This window comes from Dermacentor variabilis, chromosome 5 (assembly GCF_050947875.1).
Source record: "Dermacentor variabilis isolate Ectoservices chromosome 5, ASM5094787v1, whole genome shotgun sequence".
Classification (NCBI taxonomy): domain Eukaryota; kingdom Metazoa; phylum Arthropoda; class Arachnida; order Ixodida; family Ixodidae; genus Dermacentor; species Dermacentor variabilis.
Genome location: NC_134572.1, coordinates 198,864,994 through 198,881,664, shown reverse-complemented (window position 1 = coordinate 198,881,664; position 16,671 = coordinate 198,864,994). Strand labels below are relative to the sequence as shown.

The 16,671-nt window shown below is 47.8% G+C and overlaps 1 pseudogene; it reads left to right on the top strand.

The window, feature by feature from the left end:
* The first annotated feature begins 5,685 nt into the window (after positions 1–5,685).
* On the top strand, positions 5,686–6,397 carry LOC142583748 (uncharacterized; annotated as a pseudogene).
* The last annotated feature ends 10,274 nt before the right edge of the window (positions 6,398–16,671 follow it).

The window sequence follows — 16,671 nt, the reverse complement described above, 5'->3', positions numbered from 1 at the left end:
CCGGCGACACTTAAGACCGACCGAATATCGGTCTTCGTGCGCGGTTGCGGGAAGGCTCGCACAGCGGCCACCTTTATTTCAGAGGGGCGGCGACAACCCCTTCCAATCATGTGACCGAGGTAGACAACCTCAGCCTGTGGTAAATGGCACTTGGGAGCCTTGACTGTCACGCCCGCTTCGCGTAGGTGGGTTAGCACTGCCCGCAAGTGTGCCATATGCTCAGAGCATGATGCGGAGAATATCGCTACGTCGTTTAAATACGGTAAAGCGAAGTCTTCCTGTCCCCGCAACACTTTGTACATTAGGCTTGAAAAGCAGTATGGCGCGTTCTTCAAACCAAAACTCAAAACTTTAGGACGGAATGTTCCCATTGGTGAAATGAACGCCGCGTACCTACTAGCCTCTTCTGTAAGTGGAACCAACCAATAACCCCTGACAAGATCTAGGGTGGAAATAAACTGAGCGCTACTAACTTTCTCAAGGCGCTCCTCGATGTTAGGGATCGGATAAATTTGATCCTTAGTGATGGAATTAGGCCTGCGGTAGTCGATGCAAGGACGAGAGAGCGAGGTTCCTTGCCCGGTACCTCAACTAAAATCAAAGGGGAGGTATAATCACTCTCACCCGCCTCAATGACACCGAGCTGTAGCATTTTCTTTACCTCAGCCTCCATAATATCGTGCTGGCGGGGTGACACCCGATACGCCTTGGATCGTACTGGCTCTGGGGAGGTAAGTTCTATATCATGAGTAAGGACAGAAGTCCTACCAGGCCTCTCAGAGAACTGACCTTGAAACTCTTGTAAGAGCTGGTGTAGTTCGGTTTCCTGCTCAGGCGACAGCAGTGCTTTACTGATTAAGTCACTAATGACTTGATCAGTGTCTTCCTTGTTCGTCACTGAGCCTAGTTCCAGAAGCTCGACCGGAAGCTCTTCGGGAACGTTTACCATCATACACACCACTGCTTCCCGTTGTCTATAGGGTTTGAGCAGATTACAGTGGTAAACTTCCTGCGCTTTCCGTTTTCCTGGCACACTCACCACGTACTTAACGTCCGACAGTTTTTGAACAATCCGTGCTCGGCCCTCCCACTGCACGTCGAGTTTGTTCTTTAGCGATGTGCGCAATATCATTACCTCATCGCCCACCTCAAAACGACGGGCCCTGGCTGTCCGATCATAATAAACCTTGGCCCACTGCTGGGCCTTTGCCATTGCTTCACCTGACAACTCCTGTGCCCTTCTTAAGCGTTCGAGGAGCCTAAGCACGCACTCCACCACGACTGGGTCGTCGCCCCTGCCTTCCCACGAGTCTCGAAGCATGCGAAGCGGAGACCGCAGCGAGCGACCGTACACCAGCTCAGCTGGCGAAAACCCCGTAGCCGCATGCGGCGCGGTCCTTAATGCAAACATCACCCCACGCAGACACAGCTCCCAGTCAGTTTGTTGTTCAAAACACAATGCTCTCAATACGCGCTTCATGACCGAGTGGAGCTTCTCAACGGAATTCGACTGTAGGTGGTATACTGAGCTGTGTAACAACTTTACCCCGCGCCTTTCGATAAAAGCTGTCGTCAAAGCGCTAGTAAACACTGTGCCCTGATCTGACTGGATTTCCGCAGGAAAACCAACTCGCGCAAATATGGACAGTAGTGCATTGACTATCTCAACTGAACTGAGTTCTTTAAGCGGCACTGCTTCAGGGAACTTTGTCGCTGGGCAAATCACAGTCAAAATGTGTCTCTACACCGTGGTTGTTACCGGCAGAGGTCCCACTGTATCAATAACGAGCCGTCTAAAAGGCTCCGTAATGATAGGTACCAACTTCAACGGCGCCCTCGATTTCTCCCCTGGTTTGCCCACCCGCTGACAGGTGTCACATGTCCTCACAAAGTGTTCTGCGTCATGAAAACACCCTGGCCAATAGTACTCTTGCAAGAGATGGTCCTTGGTCTTCTTAACTCCTAGGTGTCCGGACCACGAACCCCCATACGACAAGCGCAACAGATCCTGACGGTAGCACTGAGGCACTATCAGCTGATCGAACTCCACTCCCCTGCGGTCTAGATACTTCCGGTACAGGACCCCACTTATTTCCACAAAACGAGCATTTTTCTTGGCGATACCTTCTTTGACATTGCAGCGCATGTTTTCTAGGCTGCCATCCTTTTTTTTCTCGGCTATCAAAGCCGACCGGCTGACTTTTAGCAATCTCTTAAGTCCATCTGACGTAGGCGCGATGAGCAAAATCTGCAGATAGCTCTTCTAACTTTCCTGTGTCGAGCATTTCCTCTCCAGTATCTGGTGCCTTCAGCGCTACAGGCTCAATTTTATTCAGTTCGGACTTGCTCTGAATATCAGCTTGCTGCGCCTCCGGCCCTTTCTCATTCTTCGACAACTTCGGCCCCGCAACTACCACCTTTGCAGAAAGCTCCCGAATTCTCGATCTGGTTAAGGCCTGAACGCTAGCCTCACCAAACAAAAGCCCCTTCTCGCGCAGGAGGTGATCGGACCTGTTCGTAAATAGGTACGGGTACTGGGGGGGGTAGGTCAGCATAGATGACACTGCGGCCTCCGTCTCAAGTGCTCCGAAAGGTCCTTCAATAAGCACTTTTGCTACGGGCAGACACACTCTATGAGCTTCAATGGCTTGCTTGATCCATGCGCGCTCGCACGTGAACATATCGGGTTCTACGTAAGAGGGGTGAACCACATCCATTGTAGCTGCGGAATCACGAAGCACTCTGCACTCTTTCCCATTCACGAGGACTTCTCGCATGTAAGGCTCGAGAAGCTTCATGTTCTCGTCAGTGCTGCATAATGACAAAAACACGACTTTTGTTTTTGTTTCTGGACACTTCGCCGAAAAGTGACCCGGCTTCTGGCACGTATTCGCAACTCCAGCAATTCATGCGACACCTAGCGGCAGTAGGGAGAAACGCCATACGGAGGTCCAGTCGCCGTGTGGGCCGTAGAGGCTGCCGTCGCGGACGGAAGAATGGAGCTGCTAGCAAAGAAAAAGCGAACGGCCAAGCAGTTACGCTGTGTTCCTCGGTGCGTGCCAGCGAGATGGAAGGACAGCGATATTTCCGTTCACGCATTTCCCTCCGAGTCGAAAGACTGAAGTCGCAGAACCAGGTGGATCGCTAACACCCGCATCGGCAAGGCTGTGACGCTGACAGTGACTGTTTGCTCACGGCATTTTGCACGGGATAATTTCTCCTTACCAGGTGAGACACTATTGTGAGCTTGTAAACTCGAACCTAATGCATGACCATTGTGCGTGGCCATTATACATGTCGCTGTGTCACCTTATGTAAACACGTTTCACATTGCGAGCACTGGCGATTGGGCTATGCATTATTTGCTGCATATGTTAGCCGCAACGCGAAATTCGAGCACAGGTTCGAGACCTGTCACAGCGGTTTCTCCGAGGAACGTCTCCTCTGCACTCGTTAACCACATTGGCTGTAATTAGAGCTCATGTTCGACGCTTCACAGCGGTTTCTGCGAGGAACGTCACCTCTGCGCTCGTTGGCTACACCCGGCTGTAACTCGGGAGGCTTTTGATTCCCAGCACGTCTCGCGCAACTTATACGGGCGTCGGAGATTCAAATGTTTACGAATGATGTACTAGCAAGTTCGGGAAGTGTTGAGTGTAAACGTGCCACGTATGTGGCATGCTAAAGCGGAATAAATGCCATGCGTGGCGCGGATGAACTTGCAGCACAGGCGCACTGCACACGGGCACTTCCCAGCGCGACTGATTACGAATTTGCCACTTGCACTTGAGAATGTCCGACGCGCTCAAGAGTGGCCATATGACACTGGTATTTCGCACCGACGGCGAGCCTATCACGTTCATTGCAGAAGTTTGCCACTTACGCGACAGCCACCTGTCAATTTTACACGCGTTTGCTAGTTGCGAGGAAAATTTACGGCGTCCGCCATCTACTGACGTGTCGCATATGTATGTGCAGTATTAGTACCTAAGCTAGCTTTATCTGTGTTATTAAATCATCCCCAAGTCACTGGCAAAACTACTCCGGTCATGCGGTGGTGTTTGCACCTGTGTACTTTGCGTATGAGCAGCTTTCAACTACATTTTGTAGATGCTACATTCGGTGTACAACGTTGCATAGCCTTGCACACTCAAACCGTGCTTCATTTCCTTGCAAATGCTTTTTTATAAATATTGTGGCCTTGTTTCTGAGGTAAAAAGAAAAAAAATTCTGGGTGCAGCCCATATTGAGGCACAATAAAGCATAAACAATTCATTTATTTTTTCAGATGTAGCATGTCAAAGACAGCGGCTGAAAAAAATGCAATACCAACTGAAAACCTGCCTAGGACGTCATGTTATGATGAGAACAAGGATGCTCATATGAAAGAGCTTTCACTGGCAAGACTTCGCCGACGTGTGTATCGGTCAGCCAGAGTAAGTTAATTTGACTGCATGGTGCAGCACTTATATGCTTATGGTACATACACCATGTCTACAAGCATGCAATAGATGTCAACACCTTTTAATGCATTACAGAATGAATCAAGCAAAGAAACTGCTGCCTCCCCAATAGAAGCAAAGGTGTTGCTCCATGCACCTGTCAGCACGACCACCATGGTAAATTGGCTGCCTGCAAATTGTGCACACATTGCTTCACCACTAATTCCTTGGGATTAAACTCTGACATTGCAGGACGATCTCCCATCCCCTGACAGCAACAGCATGGACCAAATAAGTGACAAAGGAAATATGGTAATTTCTTTTTGTATATGTATGTGTTGTGGTAGCTGTCTTTACCTAGACGGTGGCATGCTTTCTGGATTTACATCGTAAAAGCATTGTAGCACGTGGTGTGTGATGGGTGCATATTAACTGCAACTTGTGCACACATTGCTTAACCACTGGTTTCTTGAACTGAACTCTATCTGACAATGCAGGACGATTTCTCATCCCCTAACAGCATGGACCAAAGCCTTGCAAACACCATTAGGGACAAGGACATAGCAAATATGGCAATTTATTTTTTCTATATATTTGTGATGTGGTAGCTGTCTTTACCTAGCAGGCAGCATGTTTTCTGGATTAACTTCGTGAAAGGATTGTGGTGTGTGATGGGTGCAAATTAACTGATGCAAAAAGCCTGGCTTTCCTACTTCCAACATTGAATTTAACACATTGAAGTGCATTATTGGAATGACAGAAAGAAGCTGCATCTCGCGTCAGATATGTCAGACATTATAACTCTTGCTTTTGTTTTGTGACAGGAATGTGCTTGCCAACCTGGCCCCCGGACATTAATGGCAGAGTACTCAAGAGAAGAAAAAGACGTGGCAAATTTCCTACTAGAAGTGGCTTCAAGGACAAGGCTTACAGAAAGCAAGGCTGACCAAGTGACATCGGGTACTTTTCCACAGAAGTTTGTGAACACGATAAATAGTAGCAACGTGAATACATTCACAGGCCTGCCATCATTCGATGTTCTGAATGCTCGTGTGACGTGCTACACAAAAATTCATCCACTTTCAGGACGGCACCAGTTATGTGTAAAAACAATTGCATTGACATTGGTGAAATTGAAGCATAATATTTCCACTGCATTCTTGAGTCACCTTTTGACTGTTCTCGAACTACATGTAGCAGCATAATTGCAGAGACTGCTCAGTTGATGTCTGAAATTTGAAAACTACCTGTGGCTGTGCCACCAAAAGATGATGTTGAACATTTGCCTGTCTGTTTTAAACACTTCAGTAATGTGCGTGTCATTGTAGATTGCACCGTAATTCCTATTAGCCAGCCCAACTGTTTGCGATGTGCATTACAGACCTACCCCTTCTATAAGAAAGGTTTCACGGTTAAATATATGGTGACTGTTACAACAAGTGGTCTTAGTGCCTACATAAGCCAAGGATATGGAGGCCGCACCTCAGACAAGGCCCTGTTTGAGCAAAGCTTCCTCGTCAAGCAACTAGACCCGATATCAGATGCCATAATGGCAGACTGTGGCTTTCTTATTGATGACATTTGTGCGGACAACTTAATTGAGTTAACCAGGCCTCCATTCAGAAAACAAAAGCAGATGTCAAAGGGTCATTCACTTAGGACACAAAAGATAGCATCAGCAAGAGCTTATGTAGAGCATGCCATGCAGCGAATGAAAATATTCCGTGTTGTCAATAAGAATCCCATGGAGCATGGTGGGATTACTTGACGACATTGTCATAATAGCTGCAGGCATCACAAACCTTTCATCACCGATTTTAGCAACACATCGATTTTTGTGAGTCCTGCATCAATACATTTCCCAAACGTATTATGTGCATCGTAAAAGTGGTTCGTGCTTTCCATGCAAGGAATTTTAAAAAACTTTACAGGAGTGGAAGCGCCATGTTCCTTACCAGCAGCTGTGACGCGCACACTGCTGCATCATCTGATCTCGCACACACATTCTATACCAGCGCAGGCAAATAAAACCACGCCGACAGTTGTCTGGGCTAGCTGCAGCAGCTCCAATTATGACTCTACGACTGACGCGGCTCATTGCCCTCTAGACTCAAGCCTCTCTAGGCTTGCCCGGTGCTGTGGGTCACCACTCATTGCACGTCACTCTAATGTGGTATGACGTGACTAAAATTTTTGTTGTGCTTCCAACACAGTGACATCGGTGTCAATCGCGGTAGCGATGGGTTTCGATCACGAGAACGAGCATTTAGGCACTCTTTGGAAGAGAATGAAAACATACCTTAAACTTTTCTGTGTCTAGCACTTCATGTTGAGTGTCTTTGCATACAGAGGAAGCCCACAGTATGCTTCTTATAGCCTCAAAATTTGGTGTCTCAACCCCTTTAAACTAGTGGGAAGTGTGAGGAAAGCACTTCTTTTCCTTCATTGAAAAATAATCTTTTATAGTGCCCCTCCTAAAATGGTGTTGTTGGTTCACTTTTGGCACATAAATTCCCCTCCAACAATTTTTTTATAATCCTTGTTTCCATTGTGTACTTCCTTACTATAGCCTGTTCTAATGTTTTGTTTGAATTTTTTTACATCTCCACAATCTTGTGTATTGTTGCAGCCCATTTGAACTTAACATGTGTTGCTACGTTGCCAGAGTTTATTTTTCTTTGTTAGGAAAACTTAATTGGTGCATGGCCTCGTAAGGGCCCCTCACCAGGCCCTATTGCAAATTTCGGTTATACACTGGCATATGTAAGGTGTCGTCTAGAAAGCCTTTTTTTCGAAGATTTTCAAATTAATTCACCCGATGTCACTTAGACAACCTTGGTTTCTGTAAGCCAAGTACCTGAAGCCATTTCTAACAGGAAATTTGCCACATCTTAGGAAATGGAAGAACCTGTCTTGTTACCATGCTGCCAGAAGGCAAGCGTTACTACCAGCAGACATTTTGTCTCTGCCTCGACTAGGGTGCGCAAGTGTTCTTTCACTGCCTTCTCCAATACCAAAGCGAAAAGACCATGTCACATGAATGTGTCGTACCCCGCATTTTTAAAAAAAATTCTTCACAATTCCAGTGGCACGTTTGCATATTCGGCATTAGGTGATTCACCTGAAGTCATGTGCCATGGCTGGCGATATTGCAAGTAGCCTGTATTGCATAGAGGCATTTGTGCGTGTGACCTTGGCTCCATCAAAGCGTGGCGGCCTTGAGAGGAAGTGCGGTCTTCTGTTTGGAAATTCAGCATTTTTTATGCCACTCAGCCATTTCATGCTTTTCAGACACGGTCGTTGCCATGTGATGTACATGCTGCACTTGTTTGCATTGGCCAAACTTGCAGACTTCAACTTCAACACACTTTTGTAAATTAGCAATGCACATTCTTTTGCAACTTGTATTCTTCATTGAAGTGCTGATTTACGCTACGCATTCTGATGCAAGTTTTCATCTTATGGTATTCCGAGATATTTGCAGTTCACTCATGATCTGTGTGCATAGAGTTGTGGTTATTCTTCAATGGCTGTTTGTTGTCCCTTGCCTTACTTGTATTTTTTCACAAAATAAACCACATGCACTCAATATTTTGTTCACTGTACTCTGTGTCAAGGTGTTTGCCTCATACGTTTTACTCAAGCCCATTTTTGTTGCACTTTTTAGCATATGAGGGTATATCTTGCCAAACAGAACATGGGAGGTAACATGGAACAGTGTCAAACCTGCATACGATGAGTATTTAAGAAGTTTGGACACGAGAGTTGAGTACCCTGAAAGAATGGTTTGATTCAAATGACCCCAGCTGGTATATGTACCATAATTTATGCTTCTTCCCAATTTGTCGAATACAGTGCAAATGGCTTTCCTGGGAAGCCTAACTAAACCACTGGTAATACAACATGGGGAGACACTTGTGCAGACTTAACATCAGTGAATGATAATTATTGACCTCCAGAGAGCATATAGAGCTGTCCTTACTATCAACATATCAATAAACGGAAAGTAAGTGACATAAAAGTTTAACATGCACTTAAAGCACTTAACAAACACTTAAAGGGGCACTGAAACACTTCCGACTGATCATAGTTGCCTCACTACAAAAGGACATCGCCTGCTGCAAAAATTGTTCGAATCATTGAACTGTAAGCGGAATTAGTAGTTATTGCACTGATGCATTGCTTTCTCCTTTCGCCTCAGCTAGTGTGCTGGACGCTACACGGTGCATGGCAAGGTAGCAAGGTCCTGGTCAAGTTTTTTTTTACACATTGCTACTTGTACTTCAGGCATGTGTGGCACTCTCTAAACGCGAGATGGACGCCTGGAGCTACATCACTTACAGAGACCAATAAATACACACGGCTGTCTGATCGTCCTGCGAACAGAGCTTGTGGTGGTCGTGGTATCTATATTATGCAGCATGCCAGTTTCAGGGCCCCTTCAAGAAGGGCACAAACAAAGACAACAAAAGTTGGTTTCACGAGTTCTGTCTGAGTCGCCACTGATATCACGCAGTTGCTCGTGCACAAATTGTGAAACAATAACGTATGAGCCATAGGAGAACAGTCATGTCGGCAAAAAAAAAAGCAGGATATGTATTGATAGGTAACCTCAAGCGCCACAGCACAAGGTGAAGCTAAGTTGCAGTTTGGCACATAATAGGATCTCTTCTGCTTACAGCGGTGCACGCATATGAACATTTCACTTTATACGATCTTTGCAACATGAACAGCATTGAAACGCAATGTAGAGATGAAACATTAAAGGGACTGACAACTACACCAAATGTTCCAGGATAAGGTGCCAGGAGAAACAGCCGAGATGTGCTTGCACTTTTGCGACAATCCAGCAGTGCAAGAGCACTTTGCCTCCACGATCGATGGGTCCCGGAATGCGTCGGCGATTCTCACCACAATCTCGTGCGGGTCCGCCGTCACGCCGGAGGTTTGCACACACGCGCGACCACTTCTACTTAATTACTCACTGTACCACTGGTAGCGACTAAAATGAGGTGCTCGGCGTCCACTACCCGTTCTCCCCCCACAAAACAGCGCGAATTAACATCGCAGTGCAACAAACTTAATATTTTCACCAAGGACAGCGTACGCGGGGACCTCCGTAAAGCCGCCATACTGCACAGTGTAGGCAGACCGGGCCAGGCTGCGCAGCGCCCCCTAATGTTGATTTGAGTTGCGAATAACACACGCGCGCTTGCCTCGTCTCGAACCGCTTTCTGCGTTCGGCTTCGGCTGCCGCCGTCTCCTTACGTTCGGTCGGACTGCTTTCACTCGCATCCGCACTACGTGTGTTCCCCCTTGCTCTCATGGGCATGAATTTCGGCCTCTCAAACTTGGAGCCAAATTCACCCTTTTGACCGTCCTTAGCTCCGCGAGCCCGACGCGTCACAAACTCCTCGGCTAGCGCGACGGCTTTAGCCACCGTACTAACGTCTGGCCTATCCAAGACCCAGTACCGCACGTTCTCAGGTAACCGACTATAAAACTGTTCCAGCTCGAAACACTGCTGAACTTTCTCGTGGTCACCAAACGCTTTCTCTTCTTTGAGCCACTCCTGCATGTTTGACATAAGCCTGGAGGCAAACTCTGTATATGACTCACTTCAGCGTTTCTCATTTTCCCGAAACTTCCGACGGAACGCCTCCGCTGACAGCCTGTACTTTTTTAGCAGACTCGATTTCACTTGGTCGAAAAGCTCTGCCTCCTCTCTCTTCAAGCGAGCGACTACGTCGGCCGCCTCGCCGGGTAACAAAGTGAGCAAGCGCTGTGGCCACGTTTCCCGAGAGAACCCCTGCTTCTCGCACGTTCGCTCAAAGTTAACCAGGAACAAACCAATGTCCTCTCCACGCTTAAACGCCCGCATCAGGTCAGTCATTTTGAACGATACACGTTCTCCTGCACCGTGTGCCTGACTTCCATTACGAGCACGTTCCATCTCTACCTCGAGACGCTTCATTTCCAAAGCGTGTTGACGGTCGCGCTGCTCTTTCTCTTTCTCTTTTTGCGCTTTACATTCGCGCTCCTCTTTCTCTTTCTCTTTTTGCTGTTTACGTTCGCGCTCCTGTCTTTCTCTTTTTGCCGTCTCCCTCTCCTCAATGGTCTCAAGGCATTCCGACAGCTCGTCATCCTCAGCTTCTATCTCAAGAATAGCCCTTAGCAGTTCTGGTTTTCTGGGTTTGTCTGAGACATCCAGACCGAACTCTCTTGCAAGCTCCAGAAATTTCGGTTTGCGCAACGACTTCAAATCCATGGCTGCTCTGAATGGTGCTTTCTCTACTGCCTACTATTGTCTTGCCGCAAACTAACACGGCAGCAACGACAACCACAATTACCAGCTCTGTTTCTGACACTAACAAAAGCCTGGCAAAACTCAGAAGAAATTCCAGCACTCACCAAACCTCGCAGCCAAGAATTCAGTGCAGTCGTTCCGCTGCAGGCAACCAGTCATCACACAGGGCTTGTTGCACTACTCCCGGATGGTCGTTCTGCTGCTCAGCATACAGTCGACCGCATATCTTCGCTGCTGGCCTCCGTTGTCGTGATCTCACCGTTGGCAACCAGTTGTTGCAAATGGGTCGCAAGCCCCAAGGGTAGCGTCGGCCTGGCGGCCTGCGGCACAGCTGGAATTATCCGAAAGTCCTGGCAAAGGATGAGTCGACTGCTAACAGAAAAATTTGTTTATTCTAGCATAGCAAACGAGTGGCCGGTCAGGTGGACCGAAGTGGAGAAACGGAAGACCATGTTACTCGACGGAAGAAATCGAAGCTTCTCTTTTGGCATCCGGGGGCAGCTGCTTTTATACTCTCGGAGGCCAGGGCAAAAAGGAACGACTCGCAAGAGGCCCACGTGATGGCGGCGCACGGACACGTTGTGACAAGAAGTGACGTATCCGCCGGGCCGGCGCCGGTCAGACCTCCTCGCTTCACAGTTGGGGAGCTCCTCTCCCCGGCTGCCGCGCTTTGACAAGCGTGGGCACCAACGTGCAGACACACACACACGAAGACACGTGGCAGTGAAACATGCCTGGACGCGCTCAGCAGGAGGCATTGGGACAGCGCTGAACTGGCCAAAATGTCCGCCGCTGTGAACAAAGCCCCGGCGTCCGTTGTATCCGCGCCGTCTATACCGCACGTCGGAGGTGAAACTTAACACCAGGTACGATTTTCCGCGTGGAAGTCTCAATTCAGTCCAGTTGATTGTGTGAACGTAATAGAACAAGACGCTTTCGGGGTTGGAGCGGCCCGCTCGCATAACAATAAATAATCACTCTGGGGCTTCGTATGTCGTTCGCTGCAGATTTCGTTCCCATTTATAGAGAAGTTCAACGGCAAACAAAGACGGCTTGGGAGCTCCCGGACAGCCGCTACGGCTGCCCGTAAATAAACACTGGGAGTCCATCTTTTTCTTTTTCATCGTCGCCTCAGCACTTCCTCCAAAGCAACATGCGAGTCCATGCACCTAAAATTTCAACAGCTCCTACGGAAATTACCAACATCAGTAGCTTGGAACATACCAGACTACCTATGAAAACTGCCAACATTGGTAGCGACTTGGCAGCCGTGACGAGCTTCGCTCACTTTGCCTGATCCGTTTTCTACATTTCGTTGCAGATCAATCTTCCCGACCTGCACGGCCCGCCCGATCGTGGTTAGTTGGACACGTGTCGGCCAAATCACCGACACCGCGCAGCACAAGCCGGCGCGCACGGCAGCTGCGTTTGGGATTCGGAGCCAGTATTTCTACTTCTATAATGTTTTGGGGGCGTTGCATTGTACGAAATGCATTAGTTAAATTCGTAAAGTCCATTAGCTGCGGCAAATATATTTTTTTCTTGTCAGCTTCATGCGTGGGGATCTGCACGCAACCAGAGCTAAGATCAAGGCTGGATTAATACTCCATGCATTGTTTTAAATCTAACGCATCATCAATTCGAACAATGGACACACGTCTTTCTGGGTTATCTTGTTCAAGGCATAGTTTTCTACGCAAGACGCATCGAGCCATCTTATGCACCAAATGAACAGCTGACGACCAAGGAGTGCAGTAGGAGTGGATTGTGTTTCATTTGAACATCTTGGTAACGTGAGGGGTTCGATAATCGGGCATTTGGCGTAAAAGACGTGATGTGGTCGACAGCGCGCGATGGCAGTTCCTTCTGCATGCAGGCGATTGGCGATCGCAGGGATTTTCCCCACAAGAGTAGAATGCACTTGGAAGCATGCAACGCCAGCAACAACACCAGCAACTCCTCGGTCTGCTGTGCCGCTAGATCAGTGCTGATTTCACTAGCGAGAACAGAAGCAGAGACCTCAGCCATAGCTGTCGGTGGTTTTCACGGTTTTCATGGTGGTTTCCGGCTGAATCACCGGAAGCAAGTAACAACAGCGCCTTTAGGAAGCAATGGTAAGAAGAAGCCAAGGAACATGAATCCAGGAAGAGGCGAATTTTAGAGCGCAGCTCCCAAGCGCCCGTTACTGGGTTGAGCGTCATGGTCCCTCAGCGTAAGCTCGCGAACGCACTCGTGCCACTTCTCATGCGTTCGTCGTTGTCTTCCTCCACAGCTGATCAATGAGTAATATGGTACGTATGGTCACTTTATTGAGGTCCTGTAGACCATACGTCCTCCTGAAGCGGGCCGCTCCCATGTGGGAACTGCAAGGCCAGGCCTCACGGCGGCATCGTCGGCCTGCTGGACCGCTCAGAGTTGGTCAGCCCGAAGAGGGCTCCAGAGAACCGCCTCCCATCTGGCAAATGTACTATCGATAATAGAGTGGGACTGGCCACACCGCCAGAGCATGTGTTCTAACAATTTCTCAACAATTGCGGCAAGTACCCTCGGGGTAAGTGTCCGGATGAATTTTATGTGAGAGCGACGAATTGGGATGCGTATTGGATGCGAGTAGACGGAGCGTTAGTGCTTGAGCTCTCTTCAATCGCGGATGAGGAATGAAGTAGATTCTACAGCTGAGATAATAGTGTTTAGTAATCCCGTTTTAGGTGGAGGGCGTGTTCCTGTTCTCTAAGAAGTTGGCTTCCGATTGGTTGGGGGTAGTGCGGTGGGCAAGTTCGCGGGCAGCCCCGTGAGTCGACTCACTCAGGTTGTCAGGAGCACCCTCTATCTGACCCTGATGTGCGTTAAACCCATAAATGAAATAGTGCGTGATTTTCTTGCGCCCAAGAAGTCTCACGACCGGTTTGTAAACGGTCCCTTCTTCAAATGCTCTAACTGCAGACATTGAACCGCTATAGATAACATTCCGTGAGCTATCCAGCAGGGCTAGTGCATTAGCCATTTGTTCAGAAATTTCGGAGCCCCTGATACGAACCGAGGCAGCATTGGTGATTCCTTGCCGACTATAGACAGTGACGATCGTGAAAAGCAGTGAAGAAGAAACTAGGAATTGGCAAGACACAGATGTATGCGTTATGAGACAAAGCCGGCAATACCATTACTAATATGAATCAGATAGTTCAAGTGGCTGAGAGCTCTATAGAGATTTATACAGTACCAGTGGCACCCACGACGACAATAGAAGAGAGAATAGTCAAAAGGAATTTGAAATCCCACAAGTAACGCCGGAAGAAGTAAAGAAAGCCTTGGGAGCTATGCAAAGGGAGAAGGCAGCTGGGGAGGATCAGGTAACGGCAGATTTGTTGAAGCATGGTGGGCAGATTGTTCTAGAAAAACTGGCCACCCTGTATACGCAATGCCTCATGGCCTCGAGCGTACCCGAATCTTGGAAGAACGCTAACATAATCCTAATCCATAAGATAGGGGACACTAAAGACTTGAAAAATTATATTGCGATCAGCTTATTGTCTGTTGCCAACAAAGTATTTACTAAGGTAATCGCAAATATAATCAGGAACACCTTAGACTTCCGTCAACAAAACGACCAGGCTGGATTCCGTAAAGGCTACTCAACAATAGACCATATTCACACTATGAATCAGATGATAGAGAAATGTGTGGAATATAACCAACCCTTATATATAGCTTTCATTGATTACGAGAAAGTGTTTGATTCAGTCAAAACCTCAGCAGTCATGGAGGCATTACGGAATCAGGGTGTAGACGAGCCGCATGTAAAAATACTGAAACATATCTATAGCGGCTCCACAACCACCGTAGTCCTCCATAAAGAAAGCAGCAAAATGCCAATAAAGAAAGGCGTCAGGCAGGGAGATACGATCTCTCCAATGCTATTCACAGCGTGTTTACAGGAGGTATTCAGAGACCTGGATTCGGAAGAATTGGAGATGAGAGTTAATGGAGAATACCGTAGCAACTTGCGATTCGCTGATGATATTGTCTTGCTTAGTAACTCAGGGGACCAATTGCAACGCATCCTCACTGACCTGGAGAGGCAAAGCAGAAGGGTGGGTTAAAAACTAATCTCCAGAAAACTAAAATCTGGTTAACAGTTTAGGAAGAGAACAGCAGTTTAGGATAGGTAGCGAGGCGCTGGAAGGGGTAAGGGAATAATCTACTTAGAGCAGGTAGTGACCGCGAATCCGGATCATGAGACTGAAATGATCACAAGAATAAGAATGGGCTGGGATCCGTTTGGTGGGCATTCTCAGATCATGAACAGCAGGTAGCCATTATCCATCAAGAGCGAAGTGTATAACAGCTATGTCTTACCAGTACTCACGTACGGGGCAGAAACCTGGAGGCTTACGAAAAGGGTTCTACTTAAATTGATGAAGACGCAACGAGCTATGGAAGGAAGAATGATGGTTGTAACGTTAAGAAATAAGAAAAGAGCAGATTGGGTGAGGGAACAAACGCGAGTTAACGACATCTTAGTTGAAATCAACAAAAAGAAATGGGCACGGGCAGGATATATAATGAGGAGGGAAGATAACCGATGGTCATTAAGGATTACGCGGGAGCAGCCACTGCTCTTCCGCCCCCTACCACGAAGGGCCACCAGACTTCCAAGCCTGCCTAGCCCAGGGCCACGGCTCCTGCAGACAGGCCCGGAAAACCTCCGCGCGTGCCCGCTGAGCGGGCGTCATCCAGCGCCTCTGACGAGGCGATGGATGTAACAAAAACTTCTCCGGCGTCTCAGACGCCGAAGGAACGGCGTTGTTCCCTGGAGCGCGCCAAGAAAAAAGAAATACCCCGCATCAAGGGGCCTGGAAAGGTCCCTTGAGCCAACCTAATTCATATCTCTTGACACACAGCACATAAACACAAACAATATGGATACACAAATATTACACTGGAGCGTGAGAGGTCTGATCCACAACCTCGATGATATCAAAGAACTCTTACACAAATACAATCCAAAGGTACTGTGTGTTCACGAGACACATCTTAATCTACGCAAACAAACTTTCTTAGGCAATACGCTATTTTACGGAAGGACCGAGATGATGCTGTTGCATTGTCCGGCGGGGTGGCAATAATAGTGGAGAGAGGCGTTGCTTGTCGGCAACTGCAACTCCGAACTCCTCTTGAGGCACCTGCTATCCAAGCAGTACTATTCAATAAACTAGTTGCTACCACGTCCGTATACATCCCCCCAAGTTATCAGCTCTCTAGCACAACAATTGAAAGCTTTATTGATGAGCTGCATCACCCTTACATAGTCGTCGGGGATCTAAACGCGCATAGCCCACTGTGGGGCGACTCTCGCTGTGATGCGAGAGGAAGGCGTGTAGAAAACATCCTATCCTCTTCAAGTTCCTGCTTGCTGAACAAGAAAAAGCCAACATTTTACAGCTCTACACACAAAACATTTTCTTTGATAGATCTAAGCATAGCGTCTAGTACAGTTGTGCCATATCCGGAGTGGGATGTCATTATTAACCTTTATGGAAGTGATCACTTCCCCATCGTTCTAAGCCTTGAAAAACAAAGTGAGTGTCATGCACATCTTCCTCGATGGAAAATTGACTCAGCCGACTGGACAAAGTTTCGCGAACTAACACAGCTGCCCTGTAATGATATCTCTGAACTTAGCTTAGACGACGAAGTAGCATACATAACAGCGTTCATTATTGAGGCTGCATCAGTATGCATTCCCCAAACAAATGGTTCGCCCTCGAAACGACGTATTCCATGGTGGAATGAGGAGTGTAGGGAAGCCAGGAAAAAGCAAAACAAGGCTTGGAACCTCCTCCGTAACTTCCCAACCGCAGAGAATCTGATTAATTTCAAGGCGATCAAGTCGCAAGGTAGAAGAACGCGCCGCAGCGCTAA